The sequence below is a fragment of the Octopus bimaculoides genome, chromosome 18 (assembly GCF_001194135.2).
Source record: "Octopus bimaculoides isolate UCB-OBI-ISO-001 chromosome 18, ASM119413v2, whole genome shotgun sequence".
Lineage (NCBI taxonomy): Eukaryota > Metazoa > Mollusca > Cephalopoda > Octopoda > Octopodidae > Octopus > Octopus bimaculoides.
In genome coordinates this window covers 8,480,607-8,488,972 of record NC_068998.1, presented here as the reverse complement: position 1 = coordinate 8,488,972, position 8,366 = coordinate 8,480,607, and the positions used below count along the sequence as shown (strand labels likewise).

The 8,366-nt window shown below is 35.6% G+C and overlaps 1 long non-coding RNA gene across 4 annotated transcripts in view; it reads left to right on the top strand.

Moving 5' to 3' along the window:
- The window catches only part of LOC106882780 (uncharacterized), a 397,572-nt gene that overhangs the window by 254,481 nt on the left and 134,725 nt on the right, over positions 1–8,366 (top strand). For all 4 annotated transcript variants that reach the window (XR_008266020.1, XR_008266022.1, XR_008266021.1 and 1 more), the window contains one exon: positions 941–1,069. This is a non-coding gene — a long non-coding RNA (uncharacterized LOC106882780). The remainder of the gene's footprint in view (positions 1–940; positions 1,070–8,366) is intronic.

Genomic DNA, 8,366 nt, shown 5'->3' with positions numbered 1-8,366 from the left:
TACATATATATATATATATTGGTAAGTCATATTCTCCGTTTGTTGTCTTTTTATTTAATCCTGAATATATATATGGAAATGTTTATACACATGATTATTGTCCACCATTTTCTAATATTTTTAGCACTGCTGTGTATGTGATATGAGAATTTCACTGCGGTTTCTTGAACTTCGACTTACTCTGTAATGGCTGACACATTGCTCTTATTTTCCTCATCTGGGAAATAAATGCTAAATTTTTTTTGTTTTTTTTTGTTTCTTATACGAGAACTTTATCCATATGAAAGCCAGTTGTAGCCAAGGAAATATAATTTATCTAACAACTGTTCAAATCGAAAGAAATTTGAAACTAGCAATATTAGTGCTATTGGTATCTGCGCTTCATGAAAACAAATTCAAAGGTTTTTAAGTAATTATATGAATGCTGCTGTATCGCTTTAGTAGCTATGAGTTGGATATCTCTACTCAATGTTAATAGTGATAACACTGAATATTTTTCAATAACACTGGAAACAATCAATTTTGCATCACCACATCCTCGAGGCTGGAAGCTGATATAACTTTACAGGTTATAATCATTACTCGAACCTCCAAGCAATGGGCACATTTATTTTTACGTAAGAGTCTAGTTACGGGATTAATTCTAATGGAACTGCCTAGAGACATCATTAGGATTAACGTTGAATTTAATTTCATTTTATATGATAAATGCCTGCAAAGGTAAATAGAAAAAGTGTTGTGTTATTGAGAAAAGAAAAAAAATAGTGTCTCTGTCTCGGAATCTACTTTTTCATATTGAAAAAGGTCGTCGAAGATAAATCAATGTCTCTGTTTCAAAAGTTGAGCGATGTCAGACAAAATGAAATTGCTTTAATGCACCAGTTGTAACAAAACTGTAATGTAAGCTTGCAATATATTCTAGGTTTTGTTTTAATTGCAGATGATAATCATCTCAGAGAAAAGTTTCATGAAGAAATAAAGAAGAATTACAATACCGTATTTGAGGATATGTCTTCAAACATCTGTTCAGTCATTTATGCATACTAATCAACCTGGAGACAAAATTAAGGTAATTGCAGTTTTCTTTTTGTTTTTGTTTTTGTTTTGTTTTTTGTTCCATTTCTTTCCTTGTTATCTGAATTTGTTTTTTGTTTGTTTTACTGGAAAAATAAGATTTAAAAAAATATTTTTAAATGTTGAAATTAATTTATTATTATCTCTCTTTCTTTGTCTCCTTCTCTTTCTTTGTCTCCTTCTCTTTCTTTATCTCTCTCGCTCTTTCTCACTATTTCTCTCTGCATACAAACACACACTCGCACACACACACACACACACACACACATAGAAGCATATAGACAAAGAGAGCCTCGTATTTGAACGTCAAATGTTTCCATCATTGAAATGTGAAACCGATGACAATACTGATGGCTTCCACGAATGTGCTGACTGACAGACGAATATCCAGAAATTTCTTGGAACTATGGTGACCAAGCTACCAGTTTTATCTAAATTAACATCTTTCAGTTTAATTAGAAATAGGATGGTTCTTTTATGTTGTCTTGTGGTGTTAATTTACTTTGCACGTTCCAAACATTTCTTTTCAAAACTACAAACTCATATAAAATGGTCATTTTTGTTGCACAATTTTCATTCTTTTCCAAATGCAGAATGTTCTACTTTAATAAATGCACAGAATTTAGATTTAGGCGATAAGCATCAGCAATTTTTGGCTCTAATCCATTATAAATATCGACTCTTTGAAAGCTCAATAAGTTTTGTTGTTCTATGGAGTTTACGCATGCATTACATGATATATATCACACTAGTATCTGTTACAACATTCTTGATCTATGGGGCTCATGATACATGCTCTCAATGAATCACATTTGTATCCATTTATCTATAACATTTTGGTCACCTTGGCTAAGGTTATCAAACTCACAATATCTAAGTCCGTCATGAACACAATGCAAATATTTTATAATGAACACAGAGGGTCAAATTTGCATCAAATCCACTTCCATAAGATAACCTCTGTTAAAGTGACCAAAGTTTATTCACCTTAGCTAAGGTGACAATGTAGAAACTTTAAAATAAATACAGGGTGTTCTTGAAGCAGAGTTTCCCCAATGTCCAATGAATTTTAGATGTCGCTTTATTCAACAACTTTTCGCTGAAACGATTATCCTCCAGTTGTTGAACAGTGAAACATTGATTAACGCTACCATAAATGTTCTTAATAAAAAAAAATATATTTCCTCTTCTTTCTTCTCGTGACTTCTATTGATTATGGATAACAAATATTTCAACGCTATCAGCTCTCATAATGACAGTCTCTCTGCTCTCGAGTATTCTCCTTTTCGCAGTTATTTTTAAGACTATTGCCTCCAACCACCTCTACTTTATTAACAACGCTTTCGCTCTCAACGGCTTCTTATTTTCTGGTCATATAAATCAACATATCACTTGGACATCCATTCGATCTACGATCGACCACCCATGTTTGTGAACTTCTTCGTTGGTCATGTTGACATTAATCCTCTTTTCCATCGACAAGGGAAGCATTTCCGTTGCCAGGTCACTCTGTTACAGATCATTTGACTCTCTCTCATATTACGACATAACTTCATTCTTAACCGACCGTGCCATTCACGACTACTAGCTTTGTCGCATTTACTTCCTCTCTAGCCACAATGACATCTTTGAAACTTCAACGTATAGTGCATTATTTGAAAATGACGTCTAAAATAGTAAACTATCTGCTTGGTTATATTCATTAATTTGTATCCTTGACCAAAGCTTTCGAAGCTTACTTAACTTCTGTTTCAGTTCCATATTCAGGCTCTTTTCAATAATTAGACTTTCAGACTAATTAATTAATCTGCAGTATTCAGTTCAAATAATTTAATACCCTAAAAGAGTTACTCACCCGGACTGCTCGTCTATGTAGGGCATTGTATGTTTGCACACAAAGATCGATTTACTAAATGAGGGAAACGGGTTTCCTTTAAAGGTTTGCAACCCTCTTAAAATTATCGTGGCATGTTTAACATGCGAACCATTTCTAGGTCGCCTTCCTCGATCTTTTCTAAAAATGACAATGTGCCGTAGGCCTAGGGTGGAATCCCTCAGTGATGTTTGGTCAACTCGCTAGAAATAACAAACAAATCTTCCTCGAATCAAACACGATTTCGTTTAATAATGACGGACACAGTTATTAATAATATTTTGGATATTTCTAGATAGTCATGGATAGATTACTTTTGTTCAAGTAAGGTCGACATTTGGCTATACAGGAACGACATCAAGAAGAAGAAGAAGAAAGTGAAGAAGAAAAAGAAACGAAAGAGGTGAAGAAGATAAGGCAAAGAAAAAGGAAGGTGCAGAAGGTGAAGAAAAAGAAGAGAAGGCGGAGAAAATGAAGAAGTAGGAGAAGAAGAAGAAGAAAGAGAAGGTGAAGAAGGCGAAGAAAAGGAAGAAAGTAAAGAAGGGGAAGAAGTGGAAGACGTGGAAGAAGGAGGAGAAAAATAAAAAAAGAAGTACAAGAGTGAAGAAGAGGAAAAAGAAGGTGAAGGTGAACGAGAAGAAGAAATCTAAGAAAAAGATGAAGAGGAATAATAATAATAATAATAAGAAGAAGAAGAAGAAGAACAACAACAACAACAACGCAAAATCATTCGCAATAACAGCAGAAATTAAATCTTGGAAATATTCTTACAATAAATAAATGAAAACATAAGTGGAAATACGACACGGTTTGTTTTATGTCTTTGTATTTCAGCTACTTAATCTCAGTGTTTTAAGATAAAAATTTCCTGCATTTGTAAACTACGTTACCTTCCATATTTCTAAGTATTAATAAAACAAGGAAAATAATAGAATAAAAGTAGCATAGAAGTTAGAAATTGATCCAACAATGTTTCAACTCTCAGCAAAAATATTAACATTGGATTTAGTAATAATTTATAATAACGTTATATTAGATATAACTAGCTGAATGAATTTACAAACAGCTTTACAAGTGTATGCTACTACTGCACTTTACTTTGTGTTATTTTACCAATGGACAAAGGCTCTTAGCCATCATGATAAAATGGAATTGGTCGTATCATATTGCAGTATTCTTATTGCATTTGCTTGTGTCTGTTCAAATCAGCTGCTTCCGATTGTAAAGACAGCCATATATAAACACCTGTAAAGAATTCAATATATTATTATTAGTGTACGTGTGTTTCAGAGTGAACGCATGTGTTCGTATGTGAAGTAAAGGCCTATTCGCCATAATCTAAAACGTTTTCGTTTCCATAGCATTCATAACACCCAGCAACTTAAATCATAACTGACTCGTATGTTTCCAATATTTCTCACGTGTGTTAAGTGAAAGAAAGTCATAAAAAGTACCAAGGAGGGGGAAGAGGAGCAGATAAAATAAACAGAAAATGGTTAGTAACATTCAATACCTGAGATTCCTTTATACTTCTCAGGTAATTAGAAAATGACGTATGGCTTAAATGCCTACTTGCATAAACATCATTGCCTTCAATTTGTGAAATATAGAAATAACGAATTAGTGATGCTGTTCTTGCTGTTTAGCACACGCAGGAAGTTCATTACGATGAGTAATGATCAGAGTCAATGGTCATTCCAGCCGTGACCATCCCATCTTCATTTACATTCATTGTTTATGGCAAGTAGTCAAATAATGATAGAGGCGCAATGGCCCAGTGGTTAAGGCAGCGGACTCGCGGTCGGAGGATCGCGGTTTCAGTTCCCAGACCGGGCGTTGTGAGTGTTTATTGAGCGAAAACACCTAAAGCTCCACGAGTCTCTGGCAGTGGGTGGTGGCGACCCCTGTTGTACTCTTTCATCCCAACTTTCTCTCACTCTTTCTTCCTGTTTCTTGAGTAACGCTGCGATGGACTGGCGTCCCGTCCAGCTGGGGGAACACATACGCCATAGAAAGCGGGAAACCGGGCCCATGAGCCTGGCTAAGCTTTAAAAGGTGCATAAATAATAATATCATATAATGTGGCCTATGTTATTTTGTAAATATTGTGACTTGTGACATGAGGTTTCCATGTGACATTTACTTTAGCATATCACTACGTACATGTAGAGGCTTCCTCGTTGGTGCAATATCGTTGTTGTTGTATAGCCACAAGTGATCTCTGACCAATAGAAGGTGATTAATACAATCAAATCAAGAACCTCTCCTCTTATATTCAAATCTAATATTTATACAATGTGATACTCATATTTCCACGGTGATGGGGCAACATAAAGAACACAAAACATTTTCCCAACGATATTACTGAAGTTGTGAGACATGAAGTCTGGCGGTCAGGAGTATTGCACTCACGATCAGGAGATCGTTGGTTCAATTCCTAGATCGGCTGCGCGTTGTATTCTTGAGCAAAATTCTGCATTTCACGTTGCTCCAGTCCACTTACATGTAAATTGGTAAACCTGCAACGGACTAGTCTTCAGATAAGTAGGAATGTAGCCTGTTCACCAAGCCAGCCTACATGACCATGACTGGCCAAAGACAGACAGCTGTGGACGGAGTCCAAGGAGGGTGTCCTGCTTCAGGAGTGTCCTGCTTCAGGAGTGTCCTGCTTCAGGAGTGTCCTGCTTCAGGAGTGTCCTGCTTCAGGAGTGAAGCAGCTCTGAGTATTAAGATATTAAAATGAGAAGGAATACAAACAGAAGGTCTTTTTCTATTTGTATAATCTGTATTTGTCATCGCAATTCTATCTTTCCCAGGCTACCCTAACAAAACAGTCCATTCATCGCACTGACCACAGCCTTATGCTAACTAGATTATTTTTCGGTAACTCAATACTTCGCTTCTTACCGCAAACGGATATACTGTTTTGGTTCCTCTATCAAAACTTGAGAATGCTTTTCAACACATTCAATAAATTTTTCTTTGCATGGAAACATTAGCCAATACTTTTAGAATTTTGTGAAGCCAAAAATCTCCTGACATATCGTCTTTCTGATCCACTTCAATGACATGATATATGTCATGTTATATTCTTGATTTTTGCTTTCTTTCTCATGCCTCTTGAAAAATTATGCGCGCAATATATACATTACATTTCAATGTTCATACTTTGCATATATGAATGCATGTATTCATTTACAATTTGAGTGACTGGCAACCTAATCAGCTATGTCGAGAATGGAAATTGTCAAAGAATTGCATGACTTTCTTTGGCACTGGCACTTTATGGACATTACAATGAGAGCGAAAAGTATGGAAGACAATTCAATCTCAATTTTACCAGATAGAGTATGGGAGTGATACATGAAAAATATGCCCATCATTGTTGTTATCGTCTTATCATCATCATATTTATCATTGCCATCATCATGAATATTATAACCGTATTCTATTTCTATTGCTGTCATTCGTTGCATAGATTTTCGGTTTTTGCCTCAGCTATTTCTCTCACTTTTCTGTCTATCTACTGTGTCAATTTGACCATTTTTAACTAACTACAAGTAGGGGATATAAATATGTCATCTTAAAGGTTGTTGTCTTTATTTGGCCCCAGGTCAAGATTGATTAGCATTGTTCAGAAATTGAACCTCATGAGCAAATCCCTGTAACAACTAAGACACACGCTTCTATCTACGTATAACGAAATACCAAAAGCATCATCATTTTGATAAACACTTTCTCGAAACAACTGCTAGAAACTCAAGAACAAATACACGAGCTTTGCACACAGAGAAAAGAAGCGATCAATCTTGTCATGTGAAAGGATCATCAGTTTAATGATTAACCAATAATTAACTTAATGAATTTTCTCCTCACCAAGGGTGTAAATTTAATTAACTAGAATTTCCTGGTTTATTACATCGCGTTTTCGCAAGTATTTTTGCACCCATCTTCGATTTTGTTTGTCATATGTAGCTTGCCCTTGAATGTTTCCCGAGTCTTGCTGTGTTATACAATACCGTTAGATTAACGAGCAGCTTCAGCATAAATGGGCGAGCTGATCAAGGTATCAGCACAATTGGTCTTAATATTCAAGAAATACAAGCTTTCTACATTGATTTCTACACAAGGCTCCTGCATTGATGCTGCATGTTTCTTGGAAAAAGTTGTTAGATATACTGAGATAAATTAAAGTGCCATTGATATTCGGTCTGAATCCTTGTAGATTAAACGCTTGAAAGAAACCGTAGATGGTAAAAGAGATTCGGAGCAATAATATATCTGAACGGGAGACAGAAGAATGGAGGCAAGTGGTTGCTTTTCTGATGCGTTACTGGTGTTGTTTTTGTTATCGTTGTTGTTGGTAGGGGAGATGATGGTGTTGCTAATGGTGTTTAGAGCATATTATCTATTTATTAAGAAGACCTATGATTTACAGATTTCCAAGTTCTATAAGACGCTTTTTTTTAAATTTCTGCAAACGTACATTTCATCCTTCTTCAAGATGGCTGGGTGTGATACAAAGGGGTTGATTTGGTTGCTATTTCTAGCACATTTATTTCACGTTTGTATGTTGACTATCCGTATTGCATATTTTTCTATTTCTTGTTTGCTTGTTGAATTTCTGTCATGTTTGATCGCTCGTTCGTTGGATCGACATTTCCCGCGGCTTCCCGCTGCCGGCGCCAATAGAAGGGATTAATATTATTGTTTAAAGGCGCGAAATTACGTTGACCCTTTTGCCAATAAATGATGAGAATTCGACGACCATTTGTCTCTGTTTTCAATTTGTTTGTGTAGTTATATGATTTTTAACTTACACACACACACACACACACATAAAGTGATGGCGAGGGAAGGACAGGGACAGAGAGGAAGTGAGAGAAACCTCATAAACGAAATGATGTGGCGAAACCTCTTCGGAAGCGCGTCGGCTGGCTAATACTGCCTGTACGCATGATGACGGTATAATTTTTACTCCAGCACTCTTTATCATTATTATTATTAATATTATCATTGTTATTATTATTAGTAGTAGTAGTGGTAACAGCAGCGGAATAATTGTTGCTGCTATTGTTCATAATGTTGTCGTTGTGAATGTTTTTCACGCTGAAGACGCTGCCGATAGTATTGATGCTAACTATTATCTCTGACGCTTTATATATAAATGTGTGTATGCTGGACATAAATAATGGCTACATGAAAATAAAATGAAAAAATAAATGGAATAAAATAACAGATCAGTGAAGTGAAAAGAACATAATGTAAACCATGAGAGAATCCCATTAACCTTTTTAGCTTTGCAACCATAACTCCTCCTTCATACAACACTGTGACTGCTTTACAGCTGACCCGTGACTTTTTCTATGTGTATATATGTAAGAACTGACACATACATATGTATGTATGTGTGTACGTA